The 22,401-nt window shown below is 40.4% G+C and overlaps 1 protein-coding gene across 2 annotated transcripts in view; it reads left to right on the top strand.

Annotated features, from left to right (window-relative positions):
• nrp1a (neuropilin 1a) overlaps positions 1-22,401 on the top strand; it is a 137,416-nt gene that overhangs the window by 8,213 nt on the left and 106,802 nt on the right. The gene's annotated exons all lie outside the window — the stretch shown is intronic.

Below are 22,401 nucleotides of genomic sequence, written 5' to 3'. Positions count from 1 at the left end.
CGCATTGCCTGAAAGGGTGGTCGAGGCCGATTCGATAACTACTTTTAAAAACACGGTGGACGGGTATTTGAGGAGGATGGGTTTGCAGGGTTATGGGGAAAGGGCTGGGGAGTGGGATTGACATTAATTGCTCTATTCAAAGAGCCAGCACAAACTCGATGGGCCGAATGGCCTCTTTTTGTGCTGTACGATTCTATGATTCTATAATTCTATACGTCTTGAAGACGTCATAATATCAAATGCAATGATTACGATTATTATTATGGTGGGCTCCAACCGTGGAAGTTGATTGTAATTTATATGATCCAAAATTTTGCACTACAAAATACACAGTCATTACACTTTACAATAAATCCTGTGACGCACTTTGAGACATCCTCCTGATGTGAAAGGCGCCATATCAAATGCAATTTGCAGTACAGTAAACTCCTGAAAACTCGACACTGGCTTAACTTGTCACTTCCACTTAAGTCATCAAGCTGTACAATTTCCAGCTGCATTTACTTATGTATTTATACATATGCCTAACTCGCCACTCTGGATAACTCATCACTGAGCCAATTTCCCTTAGAGTGATGAGTTATTAGGAATTTCCTGTATTATAATAACAATAGTATATTCTTTGAATTTGATACAGCGCCTTACCACGTCGTCGAGATGTCTCAAAATACTTCACAGGATTTTACGTTGAATAGCGTCTTACCCCACCTAGCCTGCCCCACCATCGGCAGTCGGGCCTTTGGCCTTTCTGCCCCCACCCTTTGGAACTTCACTCCACATTCCCTTTGCCTCACTCCCTCCCTTGTCTCCTCCCTTACTTGTCTCAAGATCGACCGAGCCTTCGGTCACCCTCCTACACTCCTACTACTACTACTACTACACACTACTACTACTACTACTACTACTCCCTGCCCTCCACCCCTCCCGTTCCCAACCCCCTGCTCGGGTGCACATCCTTGACTGTCCAGCGCTTTGGGATGTCTTCCCGATGTGAAAGGCGCTATACAAATAAAATTTGTTGTTGTTGAAGTGTAGTGACTGTATAGTTACACTTACGCCTGTATTAGCAATCGTGTTTAGGGCTGTGTGGAACCTTTGTAGTACAGTGATTTACACTATAATTTGGAATTAGAACAGATACTAAAATCTCAAAAATATCCCAACAGATCCTGACCCCCTGAAACGGGTCAATTTATACATTTCAAACTGTGTAAACAAGCCTCAAGATTGATTTTACTCCAGTCCTAATTCGTATTCATAGAATTATACATTTTTTTTAGCAAACGCAAAGCCAAATCCTCTGCTTCCTGTTGCTAAATCTGCTAAATCTCTGTCCTCCACGTGGCACACGCTTCCAGTACTTACACCACAAACACCTTGTTTCACTATCCTGTTGCGATTGTTATCAAACTTTTTAAACATTTATTTGTGCATGTGATTCCTGTAGTAAAGTGAACTGCTTTAGAATAACTGGAACGCTTCTACCTAATCTGCATTGATAGATTGGTAATGCTGCACTAAAAGATTAAACCAAGTGATACTGAACCACATCACTAATATAGCCAGGCAGCACAGAAATGCATGGCAGACTTTGCTTGACTTTGACATGCACCTATCATAAATATTGTGATTCACACTGACACCGATTCCCACTGGCACAAGGTGTATTTTTAAAATGAGGATCATATATCTGAATTTGGGGGAGGAAAACCATTTTGGAAAAGAGCAAGACAAAAATGTGTATCAGTGGAACTCAAACCATGTTCAGAGAGGTGGTGAAAAGGTCAATGCAAAGGGATATATATGGTATTCTTTTAAAATTTATGTTGATAACGCTGAACACTCACCCCAGCAAGTGAAGTCAACCATGTGAAGTGGTCTCCAGTCGGCTCAGAAGAACCAGTAATAACACACTTTAAACAAATAAGGAAGAATTATTATTAGTTTAAAGATTCCTTTGTTTATTTCTGTTTTTTGGGGGAATACGTTTGTTTAAAGAGTGAGCAGTGAAGACATTCACTGGGGAATTAGCTCAGAGTATTAGTTTAGCCAAACCACACGATGCAATCAGATTCCCACTAGTTTCCTGTGTAAATGGGCATAGGAAGGTGCTTATCCAGTATTTTTTCCTATACTTTTCTAGGACAGTTTTCTTCAGTTGTTCTCTGCACAGCAGCCAAGGTAAGTGGAGGAAATTCCAATAGATGGGATGGGAAGCCTGTTTGAAATACTAAATGTTGCCAATTCAGTTAGGAAGCATATGAGGGATTTTTTTCCTAGTATAGTTGAGGAATAGAGCATGTGGAGATTAACACTTAGATTTATTCCAATTATATTTTCTCATCGAAAGGTACTTATTTTGTTAACCTAAAAATGTAAAACCCATTCTTACATTTACATTGGAGTTCTGTAACACAGTGGTTAGAGCACTCGCTTTGCAAGTGAGAGACCCGTGTTTGATTCCCGGCAGGGTGAAAACTTGGGCAAGTTTCCTTACTCCACATGCGTGATAATAATCCCTCAAAAAATCAATAAATTGGTCATTTCAATGCACGACTGTTTCTGGGACGCTGCTGTGCGCAATTGGCTACCGCATTTCGCCCACAAATATAGTCAATTCACTTTACAGTATATTCTGTGAAGCGCTTTGATTCGTCTAAAAGACGTGAAAAGCGCTATATCAAATGCAAAGATTATTATGTGAGCCTGATCAGTGAACCAGCCTCTGAGTTGGTTCATCTCCGACATCAGAGTTAATATTAAGGGGCTCTGCAAGTAGAGGGAAGTCTGCAAGACCCTGAGGCTGCCAATTTGTAAAACCAACCCAGTTTACACTATGGGCTGCAATCCAAACTGACTACATCTCTGGACACCTGTTGTAGCCTTGCAATATAATAAACAAGAAGGTGTCAGCTCAAGGCTTGAGGTAGGTCTTGGCCAAATCGGGGCAGAGTTGCTGAATTGGTAGCATTTAGTATTTCAAACGGGCGGCAGATTCAGTGAAATTAACAGGCAAATTTGAAGTGCATTTGGAATAGTAAATGAGGCAAGAGTGATTAACCCCAGTTCTTGGTCTTGAACTGCAAATGTTAATTCAATTCCCCACACAGTCAGGTTCAGCGATGCTTCCAAGTCAGATCCCTTGATGATATGTTAAAAAGCATAAATAAATAATCTTTGCATTTGAGATAGAGACTTTCACATCAGAAGGATGCCTCAAAGCGCTGAGGAGGATTTACTGTATAGTATATAGACTGCATATTTTGTTACAGAAGTTACAGACAGAATTTATAGTAATGCAGCTACTTATAGTTTAAGTGTAACCTAAACAAGATTATACACAAAGACAATGGTTATCCTTTCACAAATGTCATCAGTTTATTTTTTCATTATCATGGTTTTATCTCATTTGTGTTTTAAGCGTTATTGCTCTGTTTTCATAGAATCATAGAATTAAACAGCACAGAAGGAGGCCATTCAGCCCATCATGCCTGGGCCACCTCTTTGAAAAGAGCTATCCAAATCAATCCCATCCCCGCACTCTCCCCATAGCCCTGCAAACTTGTCCTCCCCACTGATTTTTGAAATAGTCTGAAATTATGGCTCATTATTTGCACCAATTTTTTCTGGTGCAACATACTACTCTAGAAACAAAATGAATGAACGTTTGATTCAAAAAGTGTACATCTATAAATTTACAATATAGTTAACATTTATATTTTGGACGTCCTCCCGACGTGAAAGGCATTACACAAACGTAAGTTTGTTGTTGTTATTGTTATTTAGCACCTTTCACATTAAGAAGGCGTGAAAAATAACGTCAAGAGCTTAACAATGCTGGCTGGGTGCTCTCAGTTGGGTGATGGGAGCTGAGGGGAGAAATGGAAAGATGCCCAAAAACATGGTCAAAAAGATCCACCTATACGTAATAATGGAAGTTATCTTGAGATGGGCCTTGTTCAAGGGGAAAGAGTGAGTGAACAAGTCAGATGGACTCTGGGATGGAGTTCCAGATTTATTGCTATCTACACTGTGGACCCTGAGGATGGGGACTGGGTTTTGCAGTAAACATGAACATTCCATTTACAGGCTTTGCTAATTGGGTGTGACATTGGTTTGGGTTGTAAATCAGATGAAAGTGCTACAGTTGGAGTTCTGGAGGGCTTGCACGTAAAGCGGGCCTCTTGAAAGTAAACTGATGCATGACTGCACATACTTCAAGGAAAATCCTTGCAATTCACCTGAAGTTAAAAAATTTATTGCTGCAGCTTTTAGCAGTTCCAGTCTAGTCTCTTTGAACCAAGCTGCATAGAACTCATGAGTTCACACTGTGAAGCATGGAGAGTCATAGAAAGGAATTAATAATAGAAAATGGCACCTCAACTGTATTCAAATAAATGACTTATTTTGACTTTATATGGTCAATATTGCAGTAGGAAGAAATTTTTTTTAAAAAAATTGTGATTGTATTTAATATCAGATAGTTTATAACCTAGAATCAAGGATCAGTTTATTAATCTGCTGCTGTTTTAGTCAATTTATTAATCTGCTGCTGCTTCATCTTTGTCCATACACAATCACAGACACATTTTCCCCATCAAAAGTATCGAGTTCTGAGTATCCTCTTCTATATTCTAGACTGGCATTCCAATACAATGCTGGGAGACAATTGCATTATTGGTGGTGCCATCATTCAAATGAGGTAATTAACTGAGGTCTCATCTGCCTATCAACGTAAATGTTAAATATTACGTAACACTATTTTAAAAGAGAAGTGAGTTCTCAGGGTCAATCCTCCAGATAAAATTGGTCTATATATAATATATATACACTCAATTCACAATATAATATTCTGTGAAGTGCTTTGAGACATCTTGACGACGTGATTTGGTGCTATATCAAATACAAGGATTATTATTATATATTTAATTTGTTGCTTATTGTAATTGGGTGGCATTCTTAATGGCTGTTTATTGGACATTGCTGTGTAGAGCTGGCTACTAATTTGCAGTGACAGAACACAGTCACTACACTTTACGGTAAATCCTGTGAAGCGCTTTGAGATGTACTTCTAAACTGAAAGTCGCTTTGCCAGGTGCAAGATTTTTTTTAATCTATGAGGAAAGCTAAGTGGGCTGTGATGAGGGGTATTACTGGGGGGGAGGGGTGCATATTACCAGCCATCATGGCTAAGGCTCCCCACCCCAACTAAATGCATGCAAGAACACAAATTTAATAAATTACATTAACAAATTGTTCAGTAAACAGGTAGAATCTGTTCTGCTCTCCCGCAAGAATTATAAGAACCTAATAAGACACGTTGACTGAAAGAATAACATAACATAACTTTTAGGAGCAGGAGTAGGCCATTTGGCCCTTCGAGCCTGCCCTGCCATTCAATCATGGCTGATCTTCTAATCTGACTCCAGCTAATAATCTAACTCCAGCTAAAACTCAATTAAAAGGAACAGGAGGAGAAAAAAAATTCCCATAATAATTTTCAAGTTTCTAGTTGCCCATAGAAAAAATAACAATGGTCTTTAAGATGTATGTAGAATGAACCATGGATTAAGGGGGAGTGGGTGGAATAATTTTACTAACTAGGACAGAGCAATAACTAAAAACTTTTGTCATGCATTATTTAGCTGTGCTACTTATTTCAATTTAAGACTGACTGGATTGTTCCCTGCAAATCTATTATGCATCAGCCCCTGATGAGTGAATATCCTTTCCGTTCTCTACTTCATGCTTCTCCTTCCATGATTTACCAGCTCCGCTCTGCTCTGTGCTCCGTAATTGGGAAAGGTGAGAGGAGCTGACCGACAACCTTCTTGTGGACATACCATTTGTGGAGTCCTGTAGCTCAGTGGTTAGAGCATTCGCTTTGCAAGTGAGAGACCTGAGTTCAATTCCAGGCAGGGCGAAACCTTGGGCAAGTTTCCTTACTCCACACAGAGCCTAATAATAATCCCTCCAAAACCAAAAACAATAATAATTGGTCATTTTCAATCTACGACTGTTTGTGAGACATTGCTGTGCGCAATTGGCTGCCTCGTTCGCCCACAAATATACAGTCAATTCACTTTACAGTACATTCTGTGAAGCGCTTTGAGACGTCTAGAAGACGTGAAAAGCGCTATATCAAATGCAAGGATTATTATTATTATTTCTAGTCGTTCAGCTAAGACCTTGTGCAGTTCATCATTAGTTGGTTAGACTCCAGCAGTAGCCCAAAGCACACTCTGGGGTCCCCCAAGCCTTGGCTCTTGTCAACCTGCGCCTAATACTCTCCAGAATTAGGTAAGCAGGATGCGTCCCTCCGGGGGGGAGATACAATACAATTTACCTTATCCCAGATACAATGAAATTTCCATATATTTATGTGGAATTCTCAGTCTGGTTTGGATATTCTTAAGCATGGGAATGGATTTCTGCGTGAGTTAGACACCCAGCTGACCAAAATAAAAATTGTACATATGTATACTGTATCCATATGATGGGTAAACCTGAACAGAAAACTGAAATCTATGGCCACGTTACTTCCTAAGCCATTATTTCCTAATCAATGCACGATTAGAGCCACTAAGTTTTTAAATCCTTTTGCTACTCAAAATTGTCCCGAATAGCTGAGAATGGTAGAATTGAATTTAAATTATGCTGTAAGACTCAGGCATGAATAAATCATTCCAAGGTCAATAATTAATTTAACCGTGGTTAATCAGCCGATAAAACGTCTCACCGAGATCAAAGGTTTCAACGTGTGAGATACTGAGATGTAGCATTTCAACACAACCCTGAAAACAGCTGCCAACACTTACACAGAAACCTCCAGCACCAAGTAAGAGAGTACTGACAGAGTGGAGAAAATTACAAATATAAGGCTGAGAAATGATAATAAACAAGATCATTTTCCTAGGATCATTATGGCTATTTCAGGTCCTGAGGGTGTCATTACTTACCATCTCTTCCCTCAAGTCAGTAATAAATTCTTCCAAGACCGGTAATGTCTGTAATGCCTTTAGAAATTACGTTAGAGATCTTCCACAGAGAAGACACATTTGGAATTGTGGTGGTGGTGAGGGGGAGAGGGACTGTTACATTTTGCCCTTTTCAATCCATGTCGCTGCAAAGTGCACAGAGCTTGAAAGAATCAATGTTTATGACAAATTCCTACCATTTACGAGATGTCTGCAGCTTTAGACAAAGCTCCTCCTGTTTTCTAGTTGTGAGACATTCCTATTTCAATGTGTTCATGTAAGCAGACAAAGGGGGAGGAGTATTCTTCTGAAGGTTAGTATACATAGCTCTTAGCTTTTATTCTCTGTTGGACCATAAATTTATAGACCTTAATAGTACAAGCTTATAATGGGATGGCAAAAGTGACTTGCTCACTTCTGCACTGTCAATTGAAGCTGCTTGGAAAGCTAGCAAGTAGTATTGAAGTTAATGGCCTTACAGCTACTGAGAAAGTCACGGCAATTACAGACTGAGTTCAGAATTCCTGGCACAATCAAAGAGAACTTGTTCGCTCAGTCAAAATCTTTTATGATATTTCATTTTAGCAAAAGGACATATGGGTTTCTAATCAATTAGATTATTTCCACTGGTTGGTGAATAGGTAAATTGTAGTGAGTGGGGGACTCGAGATCTAAATTGGAAGAGTTGAGGGATTATTACTGCTCGGAGTCCTGTAGCTCAGTGGTTAGAGCACTCGCTTTTCAAGTGAGAGACCTGAATTCAATTCCAGGCAGGGCGAAACCTTGGGCAAGTTTCCTTACTCCACACGCCTAATAATAATCCCTCCAAAACAAAACAATAATAATAAATTGGTCATTTTCAATCCATGACTGTTTGTGGGACATTGCTGTGCGCAATTGGCTGCCACGTTTGCCCACAAATATACAGTCAATTCACTTTACAGTATATTCTGTGAAGCGCTTTGGGACGTCTAGAAGACGTGAAAAGCGCTATATCAAATGCAAGGATTATTATTATTGTTATTATTATTAGAATGTGGAATGCTTTCTTACTCGCTGCCTATTGAATTCAAGATCATAACAAGGAAATTGGATAAATATTTAAAGAGAAACAATATTGTGAAATCCTGTAGCATAGTGGACAGCGCTTGCCCCACAAGTGAGAGGACCTGGGTTCGATTCTCAGGCAGAGCAAAATCCTAGGCAAGTTTCCTTACTCCACACACTTCTGTTTACCGAGCAGTAAATAGGAACCCGGTTGATTGGCATTTCAGTTTCTGGGGATAATAGGGGACGCTGGCAGCATCAACATCCACGGTTGCGCATTCCACCTCACCAAGCCAGTTAGGAACCTACACAGCTTGTTTGACCCTCAACTGTTCTTTCTCCTCCATATCCATGCCATAACTCACTCTGCCTTCCCCCACCTCCTCAACATTATCCGACTCCGCCACTGCCTCACCTCTCAGGCCACCGAAACCCTCAATACAGGCATTCGTCACCTCAAGGCTCTACGGAAACTCCCTCCCTCCCCAATTCTTCCCTCCACAAGCTGCAGATCATCCAGAACTCTGCAGTTTGGGTCCCCTCCCACACCAGGCTCTGTGCCACCCCATCACCCCAGGCTTTATGTAGCCATCACATTCTCACCTGGCTCCACTGGCTCCCCAGCCCTCAGAGGATAAAATTCAAAATCCTCGTCTTCACTTTCAAGGCCCTTCACAGCCTTGTCCCCTCCTACATCTCTGACCTGCTGACCCCCTATCAACCTGTCCGTTCGCTCCACTCAGCAGGCTAGGGCCTGCTCCAGGTCTCCCACCCAACCTGCCCTACCATCAGCGACTGGGCTTTCAGCCTCTTTGCCCCCACTCTTTGGAACTCCATCCCACAATCCCTTCGCCTTGCTCCCTCACTTGCCTCCTTCAGGCCCAACTCAAGACGCTCCTTTTTCACTGTGCCTTCAGCCGTCCTCCTACCACCTCTGCCATCCCTCATCCCAACCTCTCGGGTCCTGATCCTTGACTGTTCAGCCCTCCAAAAAATAAATAAATACAATAATAGTAATTTGGTCACTCAATCCATGACTTGTTTGTGGGTCACTGCTGTGCGCAATTGGCCGCTGCATTTTGCCCACAAAATATACGGTGAATTTACTTTACAGTATATCCTGTGAAGCGCTTCAAGACGTCCCAATGACTTGATAAGGCGCTATTTCAGATGCAAGCATTATTATTAATATGAAAGGATAGAGAGAAATAGCAGGGAATTAAGATTTAGACTACAGTATATAGGTCAGTGGAAGAGCTAGTGCCAGCATAGTCTCGATGGGCCAAATTATTTCTTTCTGTGTTACATTTTCTGTGAGCCAATAGTACAAGTCCCTTTCCACCAAATTCCTTAGGTATTTTCAAAAAGATCCTTGTGAAGCAGGTGGTAAGTCCAGTAAATAAATATCTTCAATCTCTCCAGTGGTTTACACTAGGATTTGGCCAGTTTCCAACTCTTAATTATTGGTTTAATTGGTTCTTAATGATATCGACGGTAATCATTACTGCTAGCTACTGACCTGCGCTGCAAAATGTAGACAGCTGCTGATTCCACCTCCCAACGCTGCAATCGAGGCCTGACGATAATCAGCTTCTTGATGCTGCTGAAGTGTAACAAAGTGTTCTTCTGCTCATTGTGGTTCAATTTTCTGTTGATATTTAACAAAAGTATTTTGTTACAAGATTGCTGTTTAAGTGATGGATATTCAAAACTGCATGGAGTGTTAACTACGTGTAAAAAAAAATCTACCTGCCTAAAGAAAAATGTTTGTTTTTAGACAGGGTTTATGTAACCATACAAATGTAAAGGTACAAACTTAACAGTTTGTGAGCTTGGTTTGTGAACCACTAAAATTGCAGGAAACAGGATTTGGAGTGAATAGGTGTTGTAAAAAAAAATCAAACTACTCATTTCAAATCAGACATGGATAACTGTAAATATCCTGTTTTATTTTTACCTTAACAGGTCCCTTTTTGTTAGCGACTGTGTTGTATTACACTTTGCTTGGTCGGTGTGTATCACAGTATTCTACTATTATCTGTCCGAGCCACAGGTTTTGATTTGGATGGTAACACTTTGATTTATTACAATGATATATAATGCAGTAAAGTACAGAGTGCACTGAATCCTTAATTGTAATGGGAAATCCCATGATAAGTCCAGAACATAAAGTTTGCTGGTGTCAAATGAACAGCTTGTGTTAAATCCCAGTGTATTGTGTAACTGGTTCATTAAAGCTTAGGAGTACAAGAATGCATGAATGAGAAGAGATCATTCCTTGCATAGACTAAACTCAATCAACCCTTTTATGGACTCTACCCCACCCATTAATATCCCAAATCAGTTATGGTTCAATTATTCAAGCGCCCTAATTGCTGGACTCCCCAGCTCCTCCCCCAAAAAACTGTAGACCATCGAGAACACTGCAGCGTTGTGGGCCTATTCTCATCCACTCCTTGCTCGCTCGCCTCCGCTGGCTTCCCACCCCTAGCAGATCGAATTCAAGATCTCTACCTCATGTTTAAATCCCTCCACGGCCTAGCCCTCTTCAACCTCCTCTAGTGGTATCACCCCAGCCGTTCCCTTCACTCAGTGAACATCAGCCTGCTTTGTATCCTCTGTCCAATCCATCTCATTTAGCGGTGAGCGAGCTTTCAGCCATTCTGCTCCTGCTCTCTGGAACTCCATCCTGCAGTTTCCCACCTCCCTTGCCTCCACTTTTAAAAGTCCATATTAAGATTATCATTTCACCTGCTCGTTTGGTCACCTTTCTTGTTCCCCCCAGCTCTCCCATCCAGCTTGGAGCTTGGGTGCCCAGTCAACTATGTAAAGTGCCTTGAGACGTCCTCCTGACATAAAGGCTCCATGTAAATTGTGGTTGTTACAAAAGAGAATTTGGCAAAATTTCTCCCTGATCCCTTCTGGTAATAAAAAAAGTAACCAAAATATCTGTCCTTCTCCACATCCTTGTCATTCCCACAACACTTCCCCAGCCACAGCAACAGAGACATAATCACATTAAAATAAATACGAAGTTGCGTAAAGAACTAGCTGAGAACCTTCAATTTCAAACCAAACCAGATACTTATGCAATTTGGTTTTGGGGAGGAATATACTGATACAAAGTTGAAAGTCTGTTGCATATATTTATTACTTTGTTTGGGAATCTTTTTCCCTCAAACCTAATTTGTTTGAAACATAAGAAAACCAGAACAGCGCTATTTTATTAGACTTGGGAGATCTCTTAATCCTAATGCCACACCCTTTCTATATTCTATATTCTAAAAGATATTATCCTTAATATCTCTATGACTCAAATATGGTATCTATATGTATCCTTCTCTTCCTCCTGCACCAACTCTCTTGCTTGGTGTGAACCCTAGTGTTGTTCACTTGACTCTTGTTAATTTCAAGCCTGTATCCTCCACTTCTCTGCTCCCATTTCAAATAATCTGCATCATCATTTGAAAGACTCGCACCATTATTCTCTCTCCAAATACACACTTGTCACTCATTGACTAGTAATTGATTACAACAGTTGTTGTTGTAACTAATTAAACTCCATCCTAGAGTCCCTCCAGCTCATCCCCTCTCTCCCTCCCCACTTTCAAAACCCGCCTCTTTGATTGCACTTTTGGAGGGATGAGAACAGATGGGCTGAAGATCCTGACCAATCTTGTGATTCCCCCCACACACCCACACCCTTTAGCTCCCACCTCCAGCTTAGGCGCTCAGCCAGCTGTGTAAAGCACTTTAAGACATCCTCCTAGCGTGAAAGACACTATATAAATGTAAATTGTATAATTGTATTGTAAATCACATCTAATTTCTTCAGTGGAATGCAAGAAGTTTTCTTCTCTCCGTTCCAGTGGCATATTGTTTTGTAAGTACATCTTTTGTGTGAAGGGTGAGCTGCTAAAAATATGCAGGTAAAGGGCATCTAGCTGTGATGCGTGACAAAAGAAAGGAGAACCTAGGGATGGATGTTACCACGGAAGAAGGAAAGACTCAAAACAAAGGTGTCAGGATTGTTTGTGAAGCGTTCAGTGTAAAATGACTGAGTGAGAACAATCATGGAACTTCCTGTTTCGCGTGCTTTGATACTTTCCAGGCAGTAGCCATTTCTGAATGTTGCTTTTTCCTCATCCGTCTTGCTGCGGTTGAGTGCTCGTACAAAAACAACATTGATTCATCTCTGAACTGCATTTCTTTAAAATTAACGTTGCAATTTGTCTTTAATATTGGGTTTTAAGTCATTGAAAATGATTGATTTACATTTGTGCACATTTAGTGAGGTTTGTCATGACAAACGTATAACTCAGGAAATTTACTCCAGACATGGACCTCTATCTTACTCTGCTAAATTCAATAGCCATCTTTTCACTGTGATGTAGCAAAAATAATAACTCCCAGTATTGCACTGGAGTGTCAGGCTAGATTATTAGCTCAATGATAGCAAGGCAGATATTCTGTTCATTTACTGATCTTGAAAGTGGAGGGAGGGTTGGGGGTGCAAGTGGGGCGGGGGAGATCACAAGCCAAAGCTGAAGAAGGCTCTTTGGCCCTATCCAGGATACCCAACCTACCATGCCACCCATCACAACATCAAGCTGCTTTTTAAACAAGTCCAGTGTCCTGGCCTCAACCACCCTTCCCGGCAACCTGTTTCAGTTGTTAATGCCCTCTGAGTAAAGAAAAACTTCCTGGAATCTGTCCTGAAATTAACCTTTACAACTCTAAACCTTATGCCTTGTTCTGTCTTAGTGCATCCTATAGTACTGTTCTGGGTTTATTTTTTTCAATCCCATTTAAACATTTAATGCACCTAATATGGTTTTAAGCCACCCTAAATAGGATTAGGATGACATACTCCATCTGCTGCTGCCCTTATTTAGTGGCTCCACTGAATGCACTTGTCCCTGTAATATTTCTTGGGTGACATCTTGACAGTCTTTACTATGACGATCCTTCACAGGACTGCTAAGTGCCTACAGAAATGTTCTCCTTCAACTAGAATTGTGGACTGCTGGCAGAAATGGAGGTTCTCCATAACTTCGTAAATGGTCAGGTCCTGACACAGTTGACAGTAGCGACTGATGACTTACTACTGAGAGCCAGGGCTCAATGCTCTCAGGTCTCTTAACCAAGACGCACACCATATATAATGTCACAAGCAAATTAGACATGATTTTTTATGCATCTTGGGATGATAAATGGGATGATTGCGCTGATTCAAAGTTGAATCTTCTAAGAAACATCACAATTTTGGTCATTAATTATCAGTTGGTTTCTGGGGCGACCATTCTCCCACCCCTCCATCTTTGATATAATGGTTGAGCCTGAAGTCAATCCTAAAATTAGACAAGACATACTTATCAGTCAGTCACTTGAGTGCAAAGTAATAGTCAGACAGTAAGTCTGAACTTATTTTCATCATCTCTCCCCAACAGAAAGGTGTCTGGCCTCTACGTTATATACCATGTATGTCAGATGGCAGCCTGACTCAGTTGGTAACATTCTCACCAGTGAGTCTAAAGCTAGTTTATTCAAACCCATGATGAAACTTTGAACTCACACAGTTTAGGCTGACATTCCAATGCAACGCTGGGTGTATTGTATTGTGGGAGGTGCAGTGTTTCGGTTGAGCCATTAAAACCAAGGTTGTGTATGCCTGTTTAGATCCCATGGCATATTTGAAAAGAAAAGGGGCTTTATCCTGATGTCCTGGCCAACAATTCTCCAGATCAAATTGGTCATTCGTTTCATGGTCACTTGTGGAGCATTTTAAATTGTTTGCCACCTTGGCCTACAAAATACACACTTTATAGTAAAACTGCGAAGTGCCTATGTCTATCAGAATAGTTTGCTTCTAATTTGAGACCATCTCGTCCGAGCCAGCAGTTGGGTGTTGCACTCAGCTGTAGTGCATTTGAATTTGAGAAGGGAAAATCAGCCATGGTTCCTGCTGTTACTGAATTGTTATCCAGCAGCCTTTGCTATTTAGTGTGTCAGTATAGAGACGAGGTGAGAGCAGGATTAGACTTGGCTATGACCAGAATCGCACATGAATAATAGCCATTTGGGAAAGGCACTGGTGAGAGTGTTAGACTGTGGTGGAAGGAAAAAAAGAATCAAATGCCTTCAGGAGAGGAGTAAAGAACAATAGACCAGAAGGAAAAAAATGGCATCGTAATCTACTTAAATGCTCATAAAGAGCAAAATGGTTGCAACCAACAGGATTTCTCCCATTGCCGACCCTCGAGGGTTTCTCTGCTGACTTTTCAGTGTAAACGTGAAGGATATCATTACACTCTAAACCATGGTCTGTGGGCAGTGATCCATTGTTGTACATCACCTTTGTATATAAGATTGAATTGTGAACAAGGCAAATGGTTCTTCCCAAGTCATAATAGCAATTAAAGCCCTGTTGTTTCTTGTTTAATACATATTTATCCTTTCTGACACCAGGAATTTGTAATAATCCTTGATTTGATATGGTGCCTAATCATGTCATTGAGATATCTCAAAACTCTTCACAGAATATACTGTAAAGTGGATTGACTTGTGTATTTTGAGGGCAGTGAATTTGTATCAGTCTTGTGCATTTTGCTTCTCAACCAGTAGCATCAAAATATTACAATTGATTAAATGACAGCGACAAGCTAGACTAGCTTTCTGCTGGGAACGAGCCTCATATTTTGAATGCTTTGTATCTGAAAGGGTGGTGAAGATCAGTAGGTCCAAGGACGCCGTTAATATTGCTCTTTGATGGATGTGATGTGGGAGATGACGTGGGCGGGATATTTTTGCACAAAGGAGGTTGGCGTGCTCGTGTTGTAAAAGGGTTCACTGTCCTAATGTGTGCACATGTCAACTGTGCCACTGAAATAAGAGCAGAAAATCTCTAAAATGCACAGTGGGTCGATGGGAGACTGAAAGAGAAGAAATAAATGTTTGGCTGCTGCGCTTCATCAGAACCCATCAGACTCAAAACAGTAACCTCTCTCTCTCTCTCTCTGAGATTGACCTGCTGTGCATTTCAGGCATCCTCTGCTTTTATTTCAGACATTTCCAGCGCATCACGTGTTTTTTTTCACCTTTGTACATTAAGTGCCTCACTTTCTGGTCTCCAATCTCCAACTGGGCAAAAAAAAATGAACAATATCTTGAAAAGGGATTGCATTGAAAATGTGATGTTTTTCACTCGCTCTGGCAGTAAGCTGCTTTAGTTGGTAACTACACATGGAAAATAATTTATTGGGTGCTGGATAATAAGCTTCTGCAGCTTTATAGTTCCACTAATGCTATGGTTACAGTTTATTTTACTGTTGGGGTTAGTTTTAAGGTTAGAGTTCATTTTGCTATTGGAGATTCCCATCTATAAAGAGGGTTTTAGAACCACTTGCATGCTCTACAATTAAATTTTGACATGGGATTTTAGCTGTGGCATACCTTAATTATTTGATGGAATTTTCACCTTTTTTTCTAACCCAAAGCAGGATCAACTGCAAATAAAAACAAACAGTGGCACTGCTTCGGTTAGAATGTGACATATCAGAAAGATTTTTGATTTGTTTTGGCTTTTACTACTTTGGCTGCGTAAATGAAACCAATCTTTCGTATTTCTTGCCCGCAGACCAGCCCTCGCTACAACTTTATCGTAACACAATTTGTTAAGCTCTTTGAGATGTTTTGACCTGATAAGGCTGTTATATTGAGAGCAAGTATTATTTATTGTTTCCATGAGCACCTCTGAAGGCTCCCAGTCATATTTCACTGGAATGGTGTTTTTTGGCAATCTTTAAAACTGTTAGCAGGATAGCTATGCTTTACTGTATAGCACAATACACCCCGTGGAGGCAAATAACCTGCATTAAAAAAAGGAGAATAAGATGAAACGGGCAGTAAAATGTCAAGCTACTGGGTCACATCTAAGCTATTATGTAGAGCTTTCTGTTGCCATTTAAACAATAGCGAGGTAGGTAGTAAATGTGGCCTCCCGCCTCCATTCTTTCATGTTTTTTTGGAGTTATTTGGTGATATTTACACTTAATGAAGCTGCCTTCTGGACGGTGAAACACTTTATCAATTATACAATCTTTTTTCAATTACCAGGTGGCTACGCTGGCTGTTTCTCCACAAGAGGGGAATTCTGCCTGTGAAGAGGTGTGACCACGGCACACCCGAGCCCTGCTCACCAATTGCTAAGTTCTGTTTCCGTTGGTTACCGTTGGAGATTTTGTTTGTGTCACAAATGTGGCATACAAATAGGATAAACTATTGTAAAAATGTGATTCAATTATTGCTGTATTAATTGGAAGTTAGTCTCGACATTTTCCTGCTCTTTACCTGGAGTGGCCCTTTTTCTTTCCAGATAAATTAATCATAAATAATAATGATAACCCTTACATTTCATATAGCGTCTTTTATGTGGAGAGGACGTCTCAAAATGTTTAACAGGATTTTTGCTGTGTGTGTTTTGTGGGTAAACCAAACAGCCAATTTGTGCACAGTGTCCCATAAACAGGCATGACGTTAAAGCACAATTTTATCACGGGGATTGTTGGACAGGACACCAGGAGAAGCTCTCCTCTCTTTTTGAATAGTGTCATGGATCTTTAACATTCATCTGATCAGACAGTTTAACATCTCATCTGAAGTACAACGCCTCCAACAACGCACACATCCCCAGAATTGCACTGGAGTGTCAGCCGTGAGGCCATGTCCAATATGGCACTTCAACTCACAACTTTCTGATGCAGAGGCAAGAGTGCTACCAACTGAGCCAGACTGATCCACATATAGATGATATGCTAAGGACCATGTTGAAAATTGTGTTAACTTAGATTAGAAAGGTTTCCTTCTTATTTTCTCCTCTACCTGACTGCAAAATAGGCAATCACTAAACTTTACAGCTAATACTGCAAAGCGCTTTGAGACGTACTCCTACATGAAAGGCTCAGTGTAAATATAAATTGCTTTAGCTTATTAAGACATTGAAGGCATAGATTCACTCTAGGGTTCAGTTCAAAAGGCAATGGCTGAAGTAGCCAGTCTTCATACGTGTGAGTGACTGTATTGTGGAACTGTGGGAGTATCAGAACTAAGTTTGAACCTATCTTTAGCCAATGTCTGTACTCATTAACTATCCAGCAGGGATCACTGACTTGCTATCGAGAACAGAAACCCACCTGTGTCTTGCTCCAAATTTAATTGTCGTTACAATACAGCGAGGAGCGAAATTGAGTCAAGACTCAAGATATTTTTCTCAACGTTTTTAGTGTGTGCAAATTCATTCTGAATTGTAAAGCTATTTCTCTGTTTTTTTAAGAATTATAGAAGACTGGCTTCAAAATTAAGCCTAACTTAATAATTGCCCAAAATTTGCACCGTCTAAAATGCTAAGGAAAAATCGGTAAGTAGAACCAGGTGGAATTTCAGTCCTTAAGTAAAGAACCTGGGACCTTCCATGGACTGTGTGTATCATACCACATAATGGGTTTATCTGCTGAGCCATTTGAAGCTCCAATTAGGTAAATAATAGGATAATCTTTCTACAAATGATGTAATCAAGGGGGAGCTAGTAGATGAGGAAGAGGAAAGGGCTAAGGATAGAGTCCTGAGGAATGGTGTACGTGAATGTTCAGTGTCAGGAGATGTCTCGAACAGAGCAGCGATAGTGAGCACATGTCAACGAATTCACCCCGAGAGTGCACAAAGAAACAAGTCTGTCCCTCATCCCAACATGTGTTTTAATGCTTTGGTTCAATGTGAAGACATATTACCTCAGCATGATATGACATAGAGAATGACCGTATATTTGTAGTGCAAACTTTGTATTAAATGGGATGTAATCACCAAAAATTATTAAAGGAGCTGCAGGGAGATGTTATTGTTTCTAAATTCCTTTTAACTTGAACGAAAACTCCACCTTCACCACATAATTGCAGACTGACTGAAAGGGCACTTTCCATTACAATCAGCTCTGGTCTTTTAATAAGTCATTGGGAACCAAAAATTGAGCACTCACAGTTATCCCACTGTTTCATATAGGATAATCAGTGAGTTACAAAACAGTCATTCAATCAAGCCATTTAGCTAACATCATGATCTATGAGGGAGAAGTTTAAGCAATTTTATGAAGATCATCAAAACCCAGAAATTGTTTCGCCCATAAAATATACAGTCAAGCCACTTTACAATATATTCTGGGAAAAGCTTTGAGAAGTCTCCACGAAGTGATAAGGCGCTATATCAAACGCAAGGATTATTATAAACTGTAGCCTTACACAAACTATTAGATTGTTTGCCAACAAAATAGTCACTACACTCCACAGTACATCCTGTGAGACTTCCTCCCAACGTGAAACGTGCTACAGTACATTCAATGCAAATGCAAGAATTCACAAGACAGGGCTTGACATTTCTCATGGTCGCGTTGTCTTCAAATTTAATATTCTGCAGAATTTTGTAAAATTCTTGTGTTTAGTGTTATTTTAGAAGCTGGTTTTCCACAAGTCTTTCTAAGGTAAAGACCATGAAGAATGTTAGGCCTCTGGTGCCTTATCGGCAAATACATTATTCATTGCATGTTATATCATTTTGACAAAGAGCTTTTACATTTATACGATCGACCAGGATATAAAGCTTCTTTTGTGGCAAATCGGTTCTTAGTGAGAAACTCTCAGTGGGGACAAAAAGGATTAAGCATATGTGCCTGGTGGCAGTAAGTAAGAATTGATATCAGGATGCCCAAGGCTACAATTGAAGTCTGTTTATATTAATGTGAGGTTGTTATCACCAGAAAGTTGTGTAGTCTGTTAAAATAGTATATTTGTTCCATATCTATTCTGTTTGAGGTAAACACAAAGCATTTTTACTTTACATTGTATAACATGTTTTTTCTCCCTCTTACACCTCTTCCAAAGTAAGTGGTTTAGGCTGAACTTCACTGGTACTCGCACTCTTTACTAATAACTCAACCAAGTGCACATTCTTCAGTCTTGAACCTGGATCAGTGAGTGTCACCTGTTATTTGCTGGAAAGTCCAATGTCATGGGCCTGGTTTCTCTGGCTTCACTGTGGAGTGGAGAGCAAGGGAGAGGAGAGGTAGCCCCTCTCGTATCTCGGTCGCGTTGAAAAAGAGGGCCTTGAAGGGGCATATTGCAGTGGGATTAAAGCGATGTCCTTGTATTATTCAGTGCCTTGGGACGTTCTCCCGACATGAAAGGCGCTGTACAAATGTAATTTTGTTGTTATTGTGAGCCAGTGTGGGCTAGATGGGTCCTTCTGCACTGAAGATTTCTATGTTCTAGGAGAGGAAGGGAGGAAAGCGGAAGGCAGAGGAAAAGGGTAGGGTAGCCTTTCACCCATTTGATGTGTGAATTATCACGGACTGTAACTTCATATCCTCACATTTCATATTTCTTCCACCAAAGATTTTCTACTTAAAAACAAAGAAGAAATAAAACTGTTTACAGTTTTCAGCGTTTGATAATGATAGGCTAGAAAATGCAGAATTCCCAAGCATATTCAATTCCTTAATTATCGCTGGGATGGATATAGAAATAATATTAATAATCCCTACATTTGGTAGAGAGCCTTTCACGACGGGAGGATGTTTCAAAGTACTTCACATGACATACTATGAAGTGCGTGACTGTAAAAATTACATGTTTGACCCATCAAATGTGAAAACACAGTACTAGGCAGCAACTCCATTTTTGTATAATACATATTCTAATTTCCACATTCAAGCTCTTGTCTTCTAGTTGTCAATTTCTGACGGTCTGCTGGCTCTCTTTTCCTACCATTTTGGTAGCTTACTTTGAACTGTCTACCACCACATCTAGTCTTACTGCTACAGTTTCATAGCACGAGTGTCTTTACTACCGACAATTATTTTATTATTGGCATTAGAGCCTGGATTTCACACATGTTGAGTTTTCCTTCATTTAAGCTGTTGCAGTTGAATTTTTTCAGCATGTGATAGGAAGTGTTTGTTCCAGGACTCTGATTATTGTGCTGTCTTGTGAAACAGAGTCTAAGGACAATCCCCTTTCAGTATTCTCTCCTCTTGAAGGTTCCTGCTGAGATGTGTTCCATGCTGCTTGTCACCTTCCAGTACCTTGCAGTAGCCTTTTCTCATGTTTATGCCAAACACCCTTCAGGCTTTAAAAGGGAGATGGATACTTAGAGGTAGGATGGTTAGAACTGAGATTAGAAAATATTTCTTCACACAGAGGTTTGTGAAAATGTAAAATGTCCTTCTCCTGAAGACCATAGATGCAGAATCAATTGGTATTTAAAGGAATATAGATAGGTGAATACATAGTATCAAGGGTATTAAAGGATGTGGGGAAAAGAGATGGAAATGAGATTAAAAGATCAGTCAGGATAAATAAATTATCCTCCAGGGAGGGAAGGAGGTAAATCGGGTCTCTTTAGTTACCCCAAGTGTTGCTTCCAAGGTAGAATATCAGAATCGAGTCAATCCTCTGGGATGTTCTCAATCATCTGGTTCCCGAGCCAGGCAGGCCCATAATATTCCAAGACACAGTTGATGATGGACCATGGAGAGATACGCATTCCATTCCAACAATCTATCTCTGGAATTTCCATGCGAAGGTGGGATGTATGGAAATCTCAGTTTGGTTTGCATACTTTTGAGGATGGCGATGGGTTTCCGCCTGACCCCAATAAATACTGTTGGCCTGTCAACAGGACTTGGCAGAGCAGCCCAGTCACCAGGGACAGAATCTTTCCACTTGGCTTCTGTTATCCCTACAAACCAAAGTCCTAATGGATAGGTAGAATGGTCCTAAGGGAAATTAGTCGGGGTTTGCAATGGCAAGCTGCACAGGTTTAATTGGTTGAACACCCAACACACAATCTAGTTACCCAGGTCTTGACTTCTGTCAACCTAATACTTTCCGGGATAACATGATCAGGGCACATCCCTCAGGGGAGAGTGCCCATTCCAGACAGGGAAACTTCCATACACATATGAAATTTAAATGGATACATTTAAGCATGGTGATGGGTTTCCTCATGTATCAGACAATCAGCTGGCCAACAGAAAATCTAATACACTGAGTGAAGGGATCTCAATGGACTGAATGGCCTTTTTTTATTCTCATGGTATAAATTGGTCCTTTCTATAGCATCCCTTTTGTGTGAATTTCAAATAGAACCTGAGAAAATTGCTGCAGTGGATGTTGAGTTATGACCGCTGGAGTTTTTTACAGTTTCGGGAGCTTTAACTGTGATACAGTCTGTGTCGTTTCGCTACTGGTCTGTTAGATTGCAGGTCACGTCTCTTGGCGTGTTAACATTTCTGGTGGTTCAAGGTTGCTATCTGTAAACTTCTTAGGTTGTTCTTCCATTAGACTGGAGTCTGGGGTCACCTTGACTTTGTGTACTGGTCTGCAGGAGGACTGCAAGCAGCCAAGTGACTTTTTAAATTATCCGATTGTGTTCATATGTCCTGGGAAGCGCAGAAGCAAATCAGACAAGATAGCATCCTGTGCCAATCATTGGTGGATTGCATAGCTTTTTTTTAGTGTGATATCAGGACTATGTATATATGTATGGGCAGTATATTGCAATTCTCTCTGTCAATACACAGCAGTAATTGTGCACCACTGCTGGTATGTGACGGGAAAGCATCCTCTTAATTTGAAACCTCGATTACCATCACACCTCAATAGCCACTAGTTGCTTTCTGTTGCATTCCTGGAATAAATTACAGTGTGTGATTTTATTTTACTTTGGATTCTGGGGAGAGCATTTCGGGTTGCGTGTATTTCTATGCACTTACAAATAACCCAACGTAGATTTGCTTTCTTTGACAGCCACACAGCTGGTAGACCTTTGTTTATTTTTAATAATAATAATAATAATCCTTGCATCTGATATAGTGCCTTATCACGTCTTTGAGACATCTCAAAGCACTTCACAGAATATACTGTAAGGTGTATATTTTGTGGGCGAAACATGGCACCCGATTGCACACAGCAGTAACCCACGAACAGTCATGGATTGAGTGTCCATGTGTTTTTTTTAAATGGGGTCTACTTTGTGATGCTTCTGAGTGAAATTCCGTAATGAAGGCTCCCGAGTTATAAACCAGGAATCTTTCCAGTAACGAGATGTGCATCATACAGACCCTCAGATCTCAGTTCTGGAAGCAGGTGGTGTCAGAGTGTAGTAACTGTTTTGCAGGCAAATGCAACAACAAGATCCCACAAACAAAGAGAATGATCAATTCATCTGGAGAATTGTTATCCAGAACACGAGGAGTAACTCCATTCATTTTTCAAATACTATGATGGAATTTTTAAAGTGGCAGAAGGTTTAAAAGCTTGTCATAAAGACA

The sequence above is a fragment of the Callorhinchus milii genome, unplaced genomic scaffold (genome assembly GCF_018977255.1).
Source record: "Callorhinchus milii isolate IMCB2004 unplaced genomic scaffold, IMCB_Cmil_1.0 Scaffold2, whole genome shotgun sequence".
Lineage (NCBI taxonomy): Eukaryota > Metazoa > Chordata > Chondrichthyes > Chimaeriformes > Callorhinchidae > Callorhinchus > Callorhinchus milii.
Note: the sequence above shows the minus strand (reverse complement) of the source record. Positions and strands in the feature narration are given on the sequence as shown.